Here is a 20853-nt window from a genome sequence, read left to right as displayed (position 1 = left end):
AGATTAAAATGGCTTAATTTGTAGAACAAGGCTTTTTACAACTAATAAAACCTATGACATGTTAAAAGGAGCAACAAAATGTTTCAGCTGGTTCACCAGGTGTCTACACAGATGAACATGGTTACGTGATGAAATTATATACGCTTAGTGAGGTGCACATCCTACTTGCCTTGGTCTCTTGACTCTCACCAATGGCCAGCAGTATTTTTTTTCCATATTGCACTCATGGTATAGTGCTTTAACTATACAGTATGATAGTACTGTATATTGTACTGTATATTAGGGATCATGGAGGTTTGCACTTTCTCACAAGAATTATTGGCCAAAACCAGCCTCCAATACCTTCATGCAGTGTTTGTTAGGTATAAACAAGCCCAATAATGCCTTCAATATGACTTGAAATGCTTCCAATCAGTTGCTACAATTTAAAATATATATATATTTAGTGCAATTTTTTACTGACTGACTGCCTGACCGACCAACCAACCAACTGGCTGACTGACTGACTGACTGACTGACTGACTGACTGACTGACTGACTGACTGACTGACTGACTGACTGACTGACTGACTGACTGACTGACTGACTAAGAGCTTTCAGACAAGCATAATGGCTAAGACTTTGGGCTTGATTTTTTCACTGTTCGTTGTTGCTTCAGTCCGACAGGTGCCTTTTGATATACCACAGTGTGTACAAGTACAATGCATGCTTCATGGACTTACCTGTGTCATCCTTTGTGTAATTGTGTCCATTTATCTTTGCTGACAACACAAGGTGGTATCAATTTATGGTAGTGCCACATGATCGCTTTCCTATGTTTGTAACAGAAGTTTTCTGTTGTGACTGGATTGATAACAGAGGTCCTTCTCATCGTGTTCTTCATTTCTAATACTGTATAACAGGCTGAACATGCATAGCTGAAAACAAAGCATAATGACCACTTTGCTATTTCAGTAATCGATAGTTGGAGTGCATGTTTAGACAAAAACAATAAGCCTGGCACCATTCCTTCTTCTAATGCAGTATGCGTGGGTTCAGCAGTCATAATAATGATGCAAAAAGTACACTAACAAGCATAAGAAATTTTGGGTTTGATTAGAGATCAAAAAAATAAAAGCAGTAAAACAAGAGAGCTCGCCTACACCTGAAGATATACTAGTGGACATTTAATCCCTATGCCTATGACTGAATTTGGGATCAAATGTCCACTAGTATATCATGTAGGCAACCTGGACAACACAGAGTGATTCATTGGCTATGCTTCTTTATGCTTTAGGTGTTGCTCCTCTCATCTCCAAGCTTAATTCCTTCTTGGTACATAAATCTGGTACGCTGATGATTCTGCAGTTGTTGGGAAACTTCACAGTTTACATAACTGGTGGGACTGTTGCAGAGTATTGGTCCAGGTTTTGGCTATTTTCCAGACATTGGCTATTAGTTTAGCCTCACCTTTATGCCTCTGTGTCAAAAAATTTTGAAGGCTCTAATATTCCTATTACTCAGGATGGTTGACTCTGTCTTGGATCTCTTATTGGTACTTCCAGTTTGTCCATCAATTTGTTGCCACCAAGGTGTCTGGATGCAGTGGATGGGTCTCTGAGATTGTCTAAATTTGATTCTCTACACCCTCAGTGCTTTTACACATGGGTTTTCTAGCAAGTGGAATTATCTTTTTGAACTGTTCCCATGCAGTATTTCTGACCTGTTGATCCCTTTAGGGAGAGCTATTTATCCCATTTACATCCCTGCCTTGACTGGTCATTGTCCACCTAAGGATGCTCTCTTCTGGCCTTTCCATTACATTTAGGGGGGTTAGGAACAATCAATCCTCTGTTGGTCAGTGATGTCCAATTCAGAACTTCACTACTAATCCTCTTGTCTCCCTACTGATTTCCCACAATAGTTATTATATCCAAGAGGTTATGGACTCACAACACTATGCAAAGGCTAAACTGTACTCACTTAACAATCAGCAGTCAGTGGCTTGACCTTTAAGAATTTCAAGAATCTGCACCTTCATCCTTCAGCCGCTCAACTGATATCACCTGTGAGCCTCCACTTGGTTGTTACATAAAGGTGATTTTTGTGTGATGTCCTCTGTCTCAGTGGTGGAGGAAGTAGCTGATGTAAAGGGGGCTAACCAGAGTGTAGAATCTCTGGTAGTGTGGGGTCTGGGGGGTACAGAAGCTGTAGCTATTTAGTGGTAAGATTCCAGTTCTCAAAGTAACAAGTCAGTGGTTTGATTCCCACTGTAGGCAAATTTTTTTTTTCATTTTAGACTATTAAGAACACATTTTTATGAAGGCTTAGCGCCTTGACCGCTCTATTAGAGTATATCAATCTTTAGACGGTTTTCAGCCCCACTCCAAGAAGGATAATTTCAGCAAGCTATCATCCTGAGGAAGGATAAGCCCCCCCTCCCCCCAGCAGACAACCACCTAATCCCCCCTCTCCACCGCCTATGTTCTACCTGTGATATTGATGTCTGTGCCAGCTTTGTGTGTGCATGCGCGTGTACGTGTGTGGGGAGAATTCTTATTCTTCTACCATAATGAAATTCATGATTCTATCACTCATTTGCTAAAGGAAATCTGTCATGATGCTTCTGTTGAACCTGGCCTTCAGCCATTGACTGGAGAAAACCTGCATGTCTTATCATAGTGCTATTTATAGATGATGGTGTTCGCTTGGATAATGCTGCTCATGCTTTTTGGAGCATTTCACAATGCTTTGATGCACATGTGTTCAATCCCTATGCTCCATCTTATTAATTGGTACCAGTTTTGACTTGTTATCGCCGCATTGAAGAGGAGAGCTTATCACCAGTGGGTTTGTGATTTGTGATATAGAGATGGGATGTTTCTCACCACTTGTCTTTTCAGCTGCTGGTGGCTGTGAAAGCCCTACGGTCACACACTTTGCTGACTTTGATACCATATGAGATTTTCTTTAATGTGCTTGGCTGTCTTGTGTTTGCATGGTTTTATTGCAATGTTATCTGTTATCCTGTAAAATTCCTAATCTATACACTCGTTTTGTGAACTCCTGGTTGTAGGATACTGAGTACTGACAATGGGTCCAGACATAATACATCACAGAGCATTACGTCAATGTGCTCCTAAGCTTCACCAACATTTGAACATAGATGCCATTCATCCTCACTTGCAACATCATGTAATGTTAACAAGAGATGAATCGTATACGTTAGCAAATCCAAACAAGACCCCTGGAGAGAGGGTTGAGTTTACCATAAATAAATTACCTTCAAAGGTATCTGGTTGGTGGGAGAAGTTTATCAACAGCTTGAAGAGCTCAACTGATGGGACTGCTCATGGTGAATTAGCAAAGATATTTGAAGACACACTTACTGAACTTAAGAAGAATGGTAAGATGTTGTGTTAATCTGTATGTTTATATTAAATTACACTCATAGGGAGAAATAAAGCCCCTTTATGTTTAGAGGGGATGGGCCCTTCTGATCGAGATACTCTAATAGACCAGTCTGCTACTCTGATCGGACAGTTACATGCTCAAATAGATGCATTTTCAAGCCAAACTGTTACCAAATTCAATATTAGGAGCACTAATTTTTCTGTATGGACATGTCCCCAGACTCCTTAGATAAAGTGTGCTTTGTAAACTGAACAAATTGTACAAATACCACCATTCTTAGTTCCTCACTTCTCTAAAGCACGCCATTTTTGTATTATAGCTATCTGTAAGTAGCACAGACTACACAAAATTTGATTGAATTCACTCCTGCCATTCCAAAACATGGGCAGCCAAGGTTCCAAACAACCACTGACAGTACAGCTATCAAAGTTTGAAGCTGGTTACTCCATGTGCCATTTCTAATCATAAAGAATTCAATTTTTTCTTTGGAAGCATTCCAGGTCCCTACTTTGCAGCTGAATCACCTTTGATTGGTATGTATATAGTCTTCTCAGATAGCTTGATCCCATTCCATTACTATATCCCTGTCATTATATTATATACATTGGTGATATATATTTGTCTAATGAGATAGTGATTATATACTCGTGAACGTTTGAGGGGTATTGCACTGATTACTTCACCTTTTACAGCAAAACCAGTTCTTTGCTACACAAAGTTGGCTGCCTTCAGAGGACCACAAATTGAAGTAGTGCCTGAAGGTTAATCTGTGTGTGCGTGCATGCGTGCGTGTGTGTAGTGTGCATGTCTGCATGTCTGTGTGTGCGTGTCTGTGTGTGTGTACATGCAAAACCAACTATAAGTTGTAGAGTGTATGAAGTGTTCTTATGTTTCTTGCATGTGCTACTTTTCAGCTTTCTGTGGTGGATATGAATCTGCTAGTCCACTGCAACATCTACAACCTGCAAGTGGACATGACATAACTCCACAATCACTACTAGGTGTCACCAGTACACAACAAGTTGAAAATGTCATTGAACTTGATGAAGGTATAGTTATTATTGTGTGTGCAGTGCTGGCCTTGACACTTCCTTTCTTTGTACTATTTCCTAGTCCCGAATGGCCAGACCCACTCTTTGCGCAGTACTTATTGATTGATAATTATAAGCACCTAGCTGCGAGAGGGTCTGGTACAATTCGAATACCCAAGTTGTCCTGACATCCTGAGCTTTTTCAGGGTGATAATGAAACACCTGGTTAACTTTTATCACGCCACATCATATTGCAGGCTGGTGACTTACTGTCAACTATGGTGGCTTCCATGGAATTTCCATGGCATTTCCGTGCTATGTCCACGTTATTTCCAACTTCCATAAAAAATCCATAAAATTTCCATATTATTTCACGATATTTCCACACAAATTCAGTTCCATGCCATTTCCATACAATTTCCAAGTTTCATGCTGCACTTCTGCACTATTTCTTTATGATTTCCAAGTTCCATGCCACACTTCCACAATATTTCCAAGTTCCTTACCACACTTCTATATTATTTCCATGCCAATGGACTACTTTTTAGCTATGGCTATAGCTAGCTCCTTTAATTCAGATTGAACAGCAGATAGACTACGCTAATAGCAGTCGATGCTGTGTAGTTGCAGATACAAACCAATTGCTGTGCATGCCAAAAGGAGAGATGAGTGACTTGACTAAAATAATGATTGTTAGAGCTGGTCATTACAATAACTCTAACAGAGAAGTCAGCTATTCTAACATAGATTAATAGTCACTACAACAATAATATTCAACAGTTTAGTGCACATGGTTTAGCGGACATTGATGTCAATGATTTATTCACATGATCATCAGGAATGAATTAAAACTTTACAAGTACCGTTCCTCTTGACGAAGTAATTTTTTCTCTTACTGTGTAGTGAATGCATGGAACAATTTACCACAAAATTTTATTGAAGTACGCTCCTTAAACAACTTCAAGGCCAAACTGGATACACATTGGACAGACAATTATGTAGTATAACAGGCTACTTTTCCTTCTAATAAATAAATAAATAATTGATTTGATTGAGGGTTTATAAATTTCATAGACTCCACATTGTGCCCGTATAACTGCTTTAGACTCTATTTCACATTACACTCAGATTACTTACCTCATCCACGGCTGTTTCTGCTGTAGGCTTGGCAAAAGCAGCTGGTTTTCTTGCAGTAATACTAGTGCCATGGCAACTATGTGTCCTCACATGACAAAATAATTGCGCTCGTTAAATCACTGCACGTGAACAATGCATAGCGAATGGATAAACCTAGATTTTGAGCATATGTTATATTGTGCCTGAAGGCGTGGAGTATATTAGAAAACAAGGTGGAATATATGAGATCGTTTATCCACCCAAAACAGCCTAAATAGAGTCTAAATAAATAAATAAATAAATAATAGTTATACGGGCACAATGTGGAGTCTATGAAATTTATAAACCTGAAGGCCCGGGCTGTAGCGCACGAGCGAAGCGAGGGCGCTACTAAGGTTATAAATTTCAGACTCCACATTGTGCCCGTATAACTGCTTTAGACTCTATTTCACATTACACTCAGATTACTTACCTCATCCACGGCTGTTTCTACTGTAGGCTCGGAAAAAGCGGCTGGTTTTCTTACGATAATACTAGCGCCACGGCAACTATGAGTCCTCACGTGAGTAAATAATCGCGCTCGTTAAATCACTCCACGTGAATAAAGCATAGCGATTGGATAAACCCGATTTTGAGCATATGTTATATTGTGCTATATTAGAAAACAAGGTGGAGTATATGAAATTTATTACCCACCCAAAACAGCCTAAATAGAGTCTAATTGATTTTAATGTCCTTCTAAAACTATTTTACATCTCTAAATTTTCATACCCCTGAGAAGTTCGTGCTTATAGTGTTTTAAATGTTAGCTACTCCAAGCTATACAATTGGTTGTCCCTTCCTTCTAGAGGCCTCAGAATCTTGCACAATCAGAGCCAAAAGAAAAGTTTACTACACCCCTGCTATGATAGTAACATTACTGCAGAAGTTATAGTTATGGTATCAGAAGATTATACAGTTAAATTTTCCATGCATCTCAATCAGAAAACCATACAAGTACTGAAACATTGCATGTACAAACATAATAATTAAAAAAAAATTATTGGATGAGTTGCTCTTCATCATAACTGCATGAGGGTGTTACTAAATGCTTGGAACACCCTCTGTTGGCTTCAGTGTCACAGGGATTATATGTCAACTGGTAACAAAACTCCTTCCAGTGTGACATATGGAATTACTAGAAGCAGCACTTTATTGAATTCGTCAACTTCCTTACAGCACATTGTACTACTCCCCATACATGCTTTCCTCCGCATTGTATAAAGTATAGCCTGATATCCCTGTGAAGCATGCATAAGTCACTTTAAGCTTTACATGCCTGCATATGCAATCTGATCCGCAAATAGCAGTCAAACTCTAAATTAGATTTTTGTGATCTTTACCATTCAAATGTAGCTAATGCAAAATGCATTCATGTGGTAGAATGGTTTATATGTACACAAAACAATATTAAAATAATATAGTGCATAAACAAAATGTTAGATAAGGCTGGTATCAGCACTATGGTAGTGGTCATAGCAGGTTTCATAAGGGATAGACTTTAGAATGTAACTTCAGGATAAGAAGTCACATGATGGGGTATGCGGCAGTATACTTGCAGTAGCTCCATGACTGTTGGATCTTCAGCTTGACAAAGAATGCTGCAGCTGTCACTTACCCCATTACTTGTATCCTGAGACTACAGATACAGGCACTGTCAGTGAACTTATAACCTTTTTCATTTTAAACAGTTGAATTCGTTATGGTTTCAAGGGATTAGCTAGCTTTCAGTGTTGACAACTCAGCTAGCCTGTACACCAATTCTTTGTCAGCTGTATATATAGTATATGTTCACGTTGAGTTGAATCCTCAAAAACATTTAACAACTCATGGATGCAATTACACATGATCTTGACTCATTTGTAGTACTGCTTGACCCGCTAAAAATATTTCAAAATCTTGTTGCTCAAATGTTTGACATAATATTTATGGCCAATCAAAATTTTCGCAATACATTTCCTATGGGGAAGCCATATAAGTACAGTGTCCATTATAGCCCTTTTCCGAACTTGTAATGGAGCCAAACCGTACGTGTCTGTCGTTGACACCTTTGCTGTTACCAATAATCATCTGGTTGGCTGAAATGTTAACTCTGTTGAGAAAAAATCCACTTTTAATTTTTAGCTGTTTTTCAGGATTCAGCTCAACGTGAACTACTATAGTCCATATCAGGTACATTCCCTGGTGGGGTACATATTAAAAAAGCATTTTGACTGTACTGTATTAGAGTATTTCTTTCAATGTGCTGCAACTGCTCTATTAGGGTGCTCTGGAGGTCATTTTAGCACCAGGATACAGCAAAGAAGCACTGTGCATGTAAAATCTAAACTATATATATTGACACGATGACAGGAGTTTTCCATTGGTTATTCCATTTCAGTTCCATCCTGCTGCTGTTTCCTAGATTTCTACTTATCCTAAACATGATAAAGCCAGAATGTTAGAGCAAAAGTGAAAAGTACTATATGTACTGAATACTGTTGAAGGAGCTATTGTATATTCTAAGTATCTGTCTTCTTCAAGAAATATTCACATTTTGAGATATATGCAGGATATCAGCAAAGTCGTCTCAGCATAGAAATTAAGATTTCAGTAGTAGGTATACATTGGTTACATTGTATGTCTTTGCATGACCGTTAAATTGCAGATCAGACTGCATGCATGGACAACACATTTGGTATAGAATATGTATTTTGTTCCATGGGAAAATCTGCATGGTAGTAACTTTTTAGAAATTGTTAAGAACAAAGTTCCATTGGAAAATTATAGCTTACAATACTCTAATGAACAAATATTCTCTATGTTACTGATTGTTCTGTAAGAGTACTTAATAATTTTCCATGATACCCATTTGCACAGGTCAGGCAAGGATTTATAAAAAATATCATAGCAGTAGTCACCTATTAAGTCAACATATTCTTATGCACTTACACTTATGTCAGGATTATATCAGTGTGTGCCTAAATGGCCAAATCTGCACTAAAATGATACTATTAGTAAAAGTAGGGATACACACATCACACATATACGCACGCACGCACGCACACGCACACACACACAAATTATAAAGCCAGACAAATGTGGTTACTTGTTCCTTATCCTCACCCACATCTTTCTTAAACCCTACCATCTCAAATTTTATTATTGTGGCTATTACCAAGAGTATATAATAGAAACCAAGAGTGTCGAACGGTGTATTAACCCGTGATTAATGATTGCATAAAGTAACACGGATATTTCAGTAATTGTTTGCTTACGCAAAATTATTATGAAATTCGTACATGGCAACGGGTCTTCGCCAGTTTTCCATGATATTTAACCAAGTATTCAACAGTTATTGTACAAAGAAATGTAGGTAGGACCCAAGATAACTCCAGCTCGCTAAAACAACAGTTGCACAAACAAGCGTGTTGCCAAGCCTCCAGTGCTAGAACTTTAACATTAGCAAATTCCCTTTGGCACTATCGTGTTTTTACCTGGTTTATGGGCTAATCACAGCAACCCTTAATGGCAATGAAAACAAGCAATTACTAAAATATCCATGTTACTTTACACAATCATTAATCATGGGGTAACGCACCCATTCAATACTCTTGGTTTCTATTATATACTCTTGAATCATGCGCACATGAATTTTGATGCTGAGAAGACTGGCTACAGCTGGCTATCTTTTACAACAAAGAAACATCACCTGCAACTCAACATAGAAAGTAAATAGCTATACATATTAGGCTTTCATTTGATTTGATTTATTATTTTATACTCACAACAATTGGTACGATGCCGTTCCTCCTTGTTGGAGTGATACAAAACAACTACAACAACAAACTAAACATACATGCATATATAAACACAAAGCAAGACAATAGCAAACATAACACCACACACAAACAACACCGAATTACATAGATGACAAAAATGGCCTTTCTCATTTAATAACCTCCCTCAAGCATGCATGAAAATCCCAAATTTGTGGATTAGAGACAAGTAGTCAAGTTTGCCTACCCCGACCTAACACACACACACACACACACACACACACACACACACACACACACACACACACACACACACACACGTACACTACCACAACCAGCCATACACTCTTTCAGTTTGACTGATACACTCAGTCACCCAGCTAGGCAGGTGGAGTTATAGCTGGTGTCCCAAATCAAAACAGACTTGATTATTTATCTATGCTATATACTATAACTTACTGCTGCAGAGTTATGCACGTTCAATGGGATGACTATCCTTCATCTTCATTAAGCCATACAAGGAATTTATTGACATGAGCTACCCTCTGCCACCATCTGAACAGGCTGTGGCGATCTGCACCAATGTAGAATGCTACCCACAATCAATAAAACACAAGACGTAGCGTGGAAATAGTTAGGAAGTGTGGCATGGAACTTGGAAATTTTATGCTGGGAAATAGTTTGGAAGCATAGCATGGAACTTGGAAATCCTATGGAAATAGTGTGGAAGTGTGGCATGGAACTAGGAAATGGTATAGAAATTGCACGGAACTTGGAAATTGTGTGGAAATATCGTGGATATAATATGGAATTTTTATGGAAGTTGTGGACATAGCACGGAAGTGACATGGAAATGCCACGGAAGTTTCGCAGAACCAGCCACCATAGTACATCAACACAGAAAGGAATTCGCTAACAACCCACAACATGACGTGGCATGATGAAAGTTAACCAGGTGTTTCATTATCACCCTGAAAAAGCTCAGGGTGTCAGAACAACTTGGCAAGTTATAATTGCCGGAATAGAAACTGGAAACGAAACGAAACTGGTCTATAGCATCTAATTGCACTTGTAGTACATCTCAGTAACTGTTCTATTAGAGTATCTCAACCACGTTTTTCACATGTTTGATTTTGCTTTATATCTCCTTAGCTAATAAACTCAGTACTTTCAACCACAAAAGGTTTGCACCATGATAGTAACTTCATGCACAGACCGATTCCGTCAAGCGGATTACCCTGTAGGTGTGACAACATTGTAATTTTCAAAATAGTACATAATTCTGTTATTCTTAATTCCATCTGTATGAAAACTGGGCTGTAAACGTGCTACATTATGCTCTTATTGCCCTCCAAATTTAAAATCAATCGACTACAACATGCGTGAGTTACAAGAAAAAAGAAGAAACAGAAGATGAAGAAAAACACAAAGAAAAAAACAAACTTTGAAGGCACGTATCTCAGTGATGGCTGGGAAGATTCAACTCAAATTTGGAATAAGAGGTGCCCTACTCTGAGGGAGTTTCTGCAGCAAACTGGTTAATGTTCGTTCAGGCGCTATTGAGCTACGAATGCTTGAAAACAGCATTTTCTTGGCTCCTGTAAAATACACACTTGTCTATCACACATCCACACTAGTTGTATTTGGCAGCACAACACACTATCATGTGTCCTGATTTCTATAACGGTCTATTAAACAGTCCTAATATTTTTTACTTTCCAAGTAGCATTCTCTCTGGCTGGGATTCAGCACAATATCCTTCTTACACATGCCAGACAAATTTTGTATTTAATTGCATTAAATACAAATTTTGAGTAATTGTATTTGTAGTTTAGAAACTGCATGGATGTATTTGTATTTGTAATTGAATATTTTCCTAATGTATTTACAATCACTTCCACTACTTTTATCAAAATAAGATTATTAAAATCATAATTGATGTCATTTGAATATCAAGAGTCAGAGCTCTCAACCAAGAAAATAATGATTTGATATATAGGTGAGACAGTATCCTCTAATACTATCAAAGAATCAAGACTCACAGTAGTGAGGTGCGCGGCCAAGAAACTATGAAGCGCACGCCCAATTAAAAGAAGCACGGCCACTACTGTGAGTTATTTACGTGTAGAGTTGGTTTCACAATGATTATGCAACACCTCTCAATGGATTTGTGTATTACATAATTTAAAAAAAAAAAAAAAAAAAACTTTAGTTGTCGTTGTTTTCTTGCGACCTCCCTAAAACTAATATACTGCCATATTTAGACATATTTTACTTTATTTCTCTACCTTGTGTTATACTTTTCATCATGTTATACCAGTCATCTTACCTGTGTTTGTACCAGCCAACTAGGCCTGACATTATCTAATTCTGGTTGGCCCTACATGTATTTTCTCCACTAAGAAACTAGTACAGCCCTGTAATCTCTTGTCTGGACTTCAATCATGGTCTGCATCCATTTTGAAGACTATCTCTTGCACACCCCACTAGTCACCCTTTGTGAGCACTCATGAAACTACTTCGCTCATCCAACTGCTCAGATTTTCTATCTTATTTGGTAGGAAACTCTGCAAGCAGCTACAAGTATTGGACGTGATCTGAAAAGTAAGATTGATGCATCTCTTGTGTAAATTTTATATGTATGTTTACTATCCTTGGCAAGTTTTACTAACTTGAATTCTTTAAAACCGTTTGTCTCAAAACTTCTAATGTGCAACTTGGATCATTTTCCCAAAATTCAGTCACAAATTATCTTAATCAATTATCATAATGGTTGTGGACCAAAGGATCCAGAAACCCAATGTTTCTTAGAATTTTATATGCTTCATCATGTTTATACATCTGCAAGTCATAGTGTCTAGTTATACATGGCCAGACTCTAGGTCAGACTACTTCTTTTATCTCCGTGCCTCACACAATACCTAGCACTAGCTATTTTATTGTAAGCGTCTACTATGAAAAGAGATTTGGATTTAGTCCACTGATTCTTCACACCTCAATCTGGCCACAATAGAATAACTATTAACAGGTCTTCACCTTCATGGGCCATATAAAAGCAAGAAGTATGGTTGTTAAGCTGCTGCAATGATTGCTTCAGTTGGCTGGAATAGTTGTTTCAACTTGTTATGATGCATGAAGTATCTGAAGTTAGTAGCTAGGCAATAATAATTATATTAGGCTATAAACTAGTGCACTCATTATGCAACATGACTGGCCAACCCTGAACCAGTTAGCTGCCAGTCCAGCCCCTTTTCAGATTATGCACTAATAATTTCTGATATAGTGAGCCCTAACCGAGAAAAAGTGGTATGGCCATATGAGATTAGACACCATGTATCTAATAAAAGTATAGGCAATTCTAAGGAGGGCTGCAGCCCCCCTGCTGAAAAATAAGGTTTGAAAAATCTTGGGGAAAAGTTGCAGTATAAAGTGGCATTGCTATTTTTAGTATTTTCATGTTTTTAGCGTAAATTTTAGGCTGTTTTTCAAGCCTTCAAATTGCAAAAATCCTGTAGCTTCTGGGGGTTGCACCCCCAGAAATTCTATTTTATCATACAACAATAGTCATGTGTGCTCTACTTGGCCCCCCTGTAGGTCAGGTCTAGAACCACCACTGAGTACAAGTACAAGATTAGGAATCATAGAAATAAAAAGTAGTGAAACAAGGGAGGTCACCTACAACTGAAGATATGCTTAGTCCCTACTTCAATCATTTGTATAGACCAGGATTAAATCTCCACTAGTATATCGATATGAAGCACTTGCATGGGCAAAGATCAAACGAATAAGAGCACTATTATTTCCAACGGCACTGAGAGGAAAGTACAGCACTGTTGATCACGTACGTAACATTTTAAATCACCAGAAGTAGCTAAAATGATGCTATTTGTTTGTTTTATGACAAAACTGGTACCATATAGACACTTGCCAATTGTCTGATGGCTGAAAACCAATGTGGTTTGAGTCTACAAAATGAACACTCCAAACAAAGATGATCAGAAAGCACCTTAAACCAGTTAAAGCACTGCCATGTTTGTGCAATATGAAAAAATAGCACAAGGGCACTAACACAGCACAAGGCAAAGATGAGTGTTGTATTCAGCTTCAGACCATACCCTCATGCTATTTTTTTTTCCATATTGCACTCACAGTGGTACTTAAACTAGTATTTATTGTTATGATCCCTATATTTAAAATTCCAGATTTTTCCTTGCACTTGTTTGTTTACCTTTATAATTATATATGACTGGTAAACCCGTGCATACCACATTAAAAAAAAATGGCAGCAGGACATTTTTGTGTTGGAGTGTATGCCCCAATTATTAATTATTGAAAGTGAATTGGCCATTTGGTTTCATTTTTTGCTATGTTCCACCCGTTATACAGTACTACAAGCAAAGAACAATGTAAGAAGCACCTCTGCAATCAATCCAGCCACTACAGAATCAGGAACGATTATCATGATAGAAACCATGGCACATGATTGCAAATCGACACCTAGCTATGTAGTAGCGGAGAAAGAAGTGGGATACAAAGGAAGGCAAATGATGTTTGCATTTTAGCTGCCGCAGTTGGCAAAAAGAAACATCTAGGACCAAAGCAGCGTTGAACAGTGAAGACATCAAGACTATACTCCATAGCTTTAACTATAGTCGAGTTATGCTTGGCTGATAGTCAGTCAGGAAGTCGCCATTGGGGGTTGCCCTGAAGGCATTTGTGGGCTTGATTATGAGTTACCAAAACAGCCAAGCTGGTGTATGATTCAAAGTTATATAGACAAATTGATTTTTATAACTCATCAAGCTCATCTGGCCTTCTACTGAACTAGCATCAAGAAAGCAGACTGATTTCTTACTGATAACTAGTTAGCAACAATTCATGAATAAAACATTAATTGCAAAAATTGCTAAAATCTCCCCCCCTATTAAATGAAGTGTAATTAAGAATCTTTTTAAAAATTGTTTGGGGCTGCTGTCTCAATTGTTGCACCTACTTTGATATATTTGCATATACATGGGTTAACTACATAATTTAACTGATACTAAGTGCATTGTTCTTCATGTTAGGGCTGGATACAAGCGATCTACATCACATCATCTTCAAACAATGCACACCTGATTTGCACAAGTCACTGAACCCAGATTTTATACTCCCACACTTACTCAGTCGTGATCTGATATCACAAAGCGAGCATGAGAAGCTAATTCTTCCCAACCTGACTCCATCTGACGGAATCAGCTTTATTGTAACTACACTACCTAGAAAGACATCAGACTGGTGGAAGATACTCATAGATTGCTTTAATAAATCCACTGCTCGCTCACGGAGAACTGGCTAAAAAACTCAAAGCTGGAGTAACTGATCACAGTGGTAATGAGCATGCTATATGTGCTACTCTGTTGTTAGTATAATTGTTATCCCCTAAAAGAAAATTGAAGTAATCATTGCATTTAAGTATACTGCAATATGTATAAGAAAAAAGCAAATTTCTTTGACGCATTATCATTGGCATTCGACCATATAATGCTGCATGTATTTATACTGCAGTGTACCATCATTTATTTGCTCCACTATATTGACAGTAACTGTATACTATATAAATACCACAAGATTACAGTACATTAGTTTTGCAACAGCTCAACTTCTACTGTTTGAATACTTGCGTAGTGATTTTGGGATAAGCACTCCACATCACTTGCCAAGCTCACTAGATTTTTACATGATATTAATATGACTGCACAGCATTTGCCGCATATATTTTATTTATGAATCACACATTACAATAATAAAGGTAGTAGACATTTAAATTAAATCTGGAAAAAGAACACAAAATAAAAGCTATACATTGTGTTTATCAACATTTCTTGTGAGCAAGTGAAATATCTGCTTATCTTAAAGCTATGGCCATTGGTACACTCTTTATTGGGTTTTCAACTGTCAAGTTTTTTACCTTACTTAGCTGATATATAAAACACTATATATCTTCAGTGTAATCACATAATATCATATTATTATAATCATGCATGTTGTTTAGCTGGCAGCAGCGGATCTCATAGTTCAGTAGATGCATCATCAGAGCTTGATATTTCACCTGGACAAACAACAGATAACAGATGAAGCTGTAAATGAAATAGTAGAAGCCGTAGCTCTTGGTGAAGGTCAGTGATGTACTGTATACATGTGGACATTATCAGAATAAAGATATTTTGTTTATAGAAAAACTGAGGGATGATTATTTGAAAAATGCTTAAGTCACACTCAGTATGAAAAATGAGGAGCTGAAAGATCCTAAGCTGTGGGTTTTAATACAGACTGTCAACAATAATGAGTTCTTTGCTGCCATGTTGCAGTTGCAAGATGGTGCAGTGAAGTATATTGTAAATGATAGTATGTGTGACTGCGACAGCTTTTATTTTGTTGGAAAATATGGAAAAGTAAGAGTTACAATAGTACAGACATCCATGGGCACAAGTAGTTTTGGTGGCTCCTGATATGCAACCAGAAAGGCTCTGTGTGATTTTCCACAAATAAAGTATATCTTCCTAGTTGGAGTTTGTGGAGGAAGGAAAAGCAAGGTGTCATTAGGTGATGAGGTGGTGTCCAAGGAGACTTGTGGGTACCGTAATTTAAAGATAAAAGCAGGAGGCAAATTCATTAATTGTTCACCTAAGCATATATGTGCTGGAAAGAAATTTTATGATTGCATAAGCAAAGCTGACATGCTAACTGCCTGCAGTGGTGTCACAGTGAAGCTAGGAGTGGTGATGAGTGGACCATGGCTAATTGCAGATGAGGGAACACAAGAAAAGTTGGTGTCAGAGTTGTCTACTGAAGCGATAGCCTTTGAAATGGAGGGTGCAGGTGTTGCACAACAGCTTGTGATGGTAAAACTGTGGTAGAATATCTGGTAGTAAAAGGAGTATGCAATCTTGCTGATAGCAATAAAAATGATGATTGGCAACCTCAGGCAGCAACAAATGCAGCTCAATATTTGTGTTGTATGATGAACAAGGCCGATCATTTGTTTGGTAAGATATTGTCATATGTGATACACTGGTGTAGCTTCTGTATCTAAGACTGTGAATCAATCAAGAATAAATATCAATAGAAGTCAAGTAATTGTACACAACGAAACGTTCCATTGAAATATGAGTGATCGCCTATACAATGATTACCCTTCATGCTTTGGTAATGCACATCTATCCAGTTCTGTGGTTCTGCGTGGCCATGTAACTTCTATCCATGCAAAGCAGCCAAGCCATATAAAAAGGGTGTGGCTTTTAAAAGCCTGGATGAAAAAAGTTGTGAAATTAAAGGTGAAAGAGCATCTGTGGCTCCTCTTGCTCCGACCACCATCCACAAACTGATTTGTTGCTCATCATTATGTAGCACTACTATGATTGTTTGCTAATTTGAATGGCTTATGTATGTTAAATTTATTTTAAGCAGGTGCAGTTCTAAGGGGGTTTCGCCAGTTTCCAGAAACCAGTCAGCTTTTTTAAATCAAGAAAATAATTAAACCAGTAAGGGAAATTTAAGTCTACTGAAAACAAAGTGTATTACTAAAAGATAGTAACTTCTAGTGATCAAACTATGTAAACTACTTCTCTCCATCATAAAATTGCTACTCCAAAGCGTTGAACGTGTTAAGCTCCTCTAAAATAATTATCAGCTATTATTACTTCTGCTTCGATAATGCATCAAATATTTCTTTATGAACTTAGAGTGGTAAGATTTAACTGTGAAATGATTTATTAGGGTGATTTTATTCATATTTACTTAAAATAGCTATAATTAAAATGAACCCTGCCCTGCCCCTGATGGGCTTTTTTGCCTTTAGCAGTCTGCCCTACCTGGCAGGCTACTCTATTACAAAAACGATGTGATATGGAGAATATACCATAGAGCATCATATGTGTGACAACAGTTACAGTGTGTTCTTGGTTGCATGACACATTGCCATGTGTCTTGAGGTCTCACTTAATGGCTTTCATGGTTCTAATATCTGAGTCATTATTTAACTGTGATTTGGGATTATTTGCACTCCTATTCTACTGCTATTGTAAAAAAATTGTATACAAATTTTCTACCCTGCAAAAATTTACACTACTATAATTTATCACATATACAATATGTGCACGGGCATCCTCCATTGCGACCCCTTTTGTTTTTGATTGACATGCCTTTGCAGGTGAAGCATGGGGTCTTATAGTTTAATTAATTGCTGTTAGTTTGTTGTGGAGATGACCACTCCTCCATATCTTAAATGCTCTGTTCGTGGGTCAGTGAAAGTCGAATGAGTTTCAACATTAAGAAATCAAATGTAATGTGGTTTAATGCACGATCGGTCTCAGAAATCTCTCAAAGTTCCACCAGTTTTGCTAGATGGCTCTCCACTAATGAAAGTTGTTACTCAGAAGTACTTGGGAGTTGTAATTGATAATGACCTTTGTTGGACTTGTCATGATCACATATCATCCCTTCATAAGAAAATGGCATATTACTTACATTTAATTAGTTGCCATCAGAGAAATCTGCTCTGATACTTATCGTACAGTTTCTTGTACTGTCCCACCTATATGTGTCTGCTTTGGGGGCCATCCTTGAGTCATGATTTGCTGTCTAGATTAGAGAATATGTTCAATCATGCTGCATGGATTGAGGAAATTTGATCATGTTAGTGCTCTGCAGAAGAAGCTTGGATAGCTTTCCATCCAACCTTTCATCAGTATCAGTAATGTACAAACTCAACATGAGTATCACGTACATATTACAATAATCACCGAGAGACAAAACCATGGAGTGGCTATAAGCTTATCTATACAGAACACAACTGTGAGTATAAACCATTATAAAAGTATAAAGTAGTGTAATTAGTATACTCACCATTATGTGGCTGTTGCTAACCGCTTTGTGAGAGGATTTTTGTATAACAAAGTACTGTTTGGGACTCCAAAAGCTGGCTGTTATACGTGTGTTATAGAGGTGACTGCTTAAAGTACTGTAAATAGTGTTCTAGTGATACACTAGTATATTAAATATTATTAATTTTTTTAAAATGAAGTAGGGATCCAAGTAATAAAAAGTAGTGAAACTAGAGATGAATGATGGTAATACAGCATACATATCGTAGCTTGGTGGGACATACCAAAGTAGGGATTTTCCCACTAAGCTATTCTGTGATACCATCATTCGTCTCTTGTTTAACTACTTTCCTTTTATCACTTATCACTGTTAAGAAGTGCAGTCTCGGTGTTCAATTGTTATGATTAATCAACCAAGGTCATGGTGTGGTATTGAACCTATCATGAAGCTAAAGGTGTCTACTGAGCATAAAAATAAGTGCTTAAATAAGTTTGCGGCATCTGCTCAAAGAAAGTGTTGATAAGAAAAATTAATGCTTCAATGTGGTTTCATTGGATGAAGAATGATGAATACCAGCCTGGTTTTTAAAAAGGAGGGGGGAGCCTGATTGAAGACTAAAAGGAAAGACAAGGTGCAGAGGGCACACACTTGTCGGAACCCCAAAAAGTACATCCCACTGGTGAGTTTGTTATTGTGGCATAAAATGGTGAATGGTGGCTGTGGGCTGCTTTGTTTGGCCTCTCCAGCCTTGCAACTGTGGTCAGGCAGGCAGGCAGGTAGGCAGACGAAAATTCGAGTTTAAGTGATTTATTATTTTAAAAATTCTATACCCGGCTGCCTGGAAGTGTTTTCTTGTTTTTAATATTGTATTTGTGACTAATATTATTCCATAAAGGTGATTTTCATCACGTAAAATGGTTCTAGTATGATATTAATAGCGGCATTTTAGGAGGCACCCATCAGTTTTTTGGGGGATCCCTCTTAAGCAGTACTACCGTACTGTTTGATATTCACTCCTTCACACATTACCATACCCTTGACACTGTCCGTAATTCACATGTCTGACAACACAGCTTGCCGGTGTACAATTTATCATTGTTTGTATTTTTATCTCTGTAGCAGCTGAAATAGATTCAGAACCAGCAGCAGAGCAATAGTAATTTACAACTTAGCAAGACACTATTAGGTTTAACATTTATCTGTATATAGAGTGTAGTTGTGTAATTTGCAGGCATGATCTGTTGATATATTCATTTAGTATGTTTGAAAAATTACTGAATAGCCATCCATCCAATTTCAACAATTACTCACTTATCTTTCACAACTTTACTTACTTAAAGTGAGTTAGTTGTCATCTAATTTCTACACACCTTTTCTACAGCATGCATGGTATAATATTTTAAATTTCATTCCAGTCATTTATGAGTGGCTAAAGTTTTGAGTTTTTCTTTGCTTGTTTCCTTAAGTTAAGGGGTCTACAGGGCCTATAGATTATATTATTCTTTTCACACACTTGACAAAACTTGTTATAAAACACAAACGTATACAGTAGGCTCTTGATTATCCACACTCCAATGTGTCTCAGGCAATGGTAAAAGTGTTCAGATAAGTGAATAGTTCAGATAACTGAAGCTCATACATTTATATACAGGACTCTGTTCAAATACTCTAATAGAACATACACTGTACTCAAAATACTTTAATACAACAGTCATTTCAATTTCGGATAAACAAGGGTATGGATAAATGAGGGTAGGATAACCGAGGGTCTACTGTATTTACTAATTCAAGTACCTTGAAATCTGGTACAGATAAAGAGCATACACCGTACTATGTTTACAAGAATCTGATAAGTGTCCACAGTGCTATGAATCTTTTATTTGTGTAAAAAGATTGAACTTCTGTCATGGCTACAAGGTAAACGGCTTATGGGGATAACTTGATATTTGGGTGTGCACATAGACCCTTTTGGTGATTAGAAAAGTGAACTACAGATTTGCTCAATGTGGAGGTCCCTGGTTCAAACCATAATAACGACATTTTCATGCACTTTTTTACCCTTCGGTGGCTATTCTAGTATCTTGACCCCACAATTTTGAGTTGTTTGGTTTATTGCTTTGTAGGTTGCTAACAGGCCAGCTATGTACATTCTTTGAACAACATGATCCAACTCATGTATGAATGTCCATGTTATATTTTGGTATATCACATACCAATGCTGCCTGTGGCTGGTGAGCAGCAGCCCTATAGCAAAGTTTGTAGACCTAATTTAGTGCAAATTAATTCAAATTCCATATTCATAAGTTCACTAATATTGCACAGTAAAAACAAACTAGTGAACGTCACTACTAATGTCTGCCACAATACTCACTATTTTGTGTAGTGAAGGTCACTACAAAAGTAGTGAACATCACTACACAAAAATAGTGAGTATATATTGTGGCAGAAATTAATAGTGACCTTCACTATAGCTAGTTTGTTTTTACTGTGCAACATATTACAACAAAGTATAAGGACAATCAATGATTCAAGTGTTTAAAAGCTATGCCATATGCTGTACTGCATACAGAAAACATTATACTGTCAGTTACTGCATGGTGTCTGTGTGGCAGATTGCTTGACACTGAAACTCAAACATTCTGCACCATATC

At 37.5% G+C, this 20853-nt stretch overlaps 1 long non-coding RNA gene across 1 annotated transcript; it reads left to right on the top strand.

Moving 5' to 3' along the window:
- Positions 1-4093: 4093 nt before the first annotated feature.
- Positions 4094-19478, top strand: LOC136241393 (uncharacterized). Its single transcript, XR_010694278.1, has 6 exons — positions 4094-4154; positions 4308-4442; positions 14404-14707; positions 15372-15495; positions 15554-16365; positions 19322-19478. It is a non-coding gene; the product is annotated as an uncharacterized lncRNA (long non-coding RNA).
- The last annotated feature ends 1375 nt before the right edge of the window (positions 19479-20853 follow it).

Source organism: Dysidea avara, chromosome 12 (assembly GCF_963678975.1).
Source record: "Dysidea avara chromosome 12, odDysAvar1.4, whole genome shotgun sequence".
Lineage (NCBI taxonomy): Eukaryota > Metazoa > Porifera > Demospongiae > Dictyoceratida > Dysideidae > Dysidea > Dysidea avara.
This window is presented reverse-complemented; position numbering and strand designations above follow the sequence as displayed.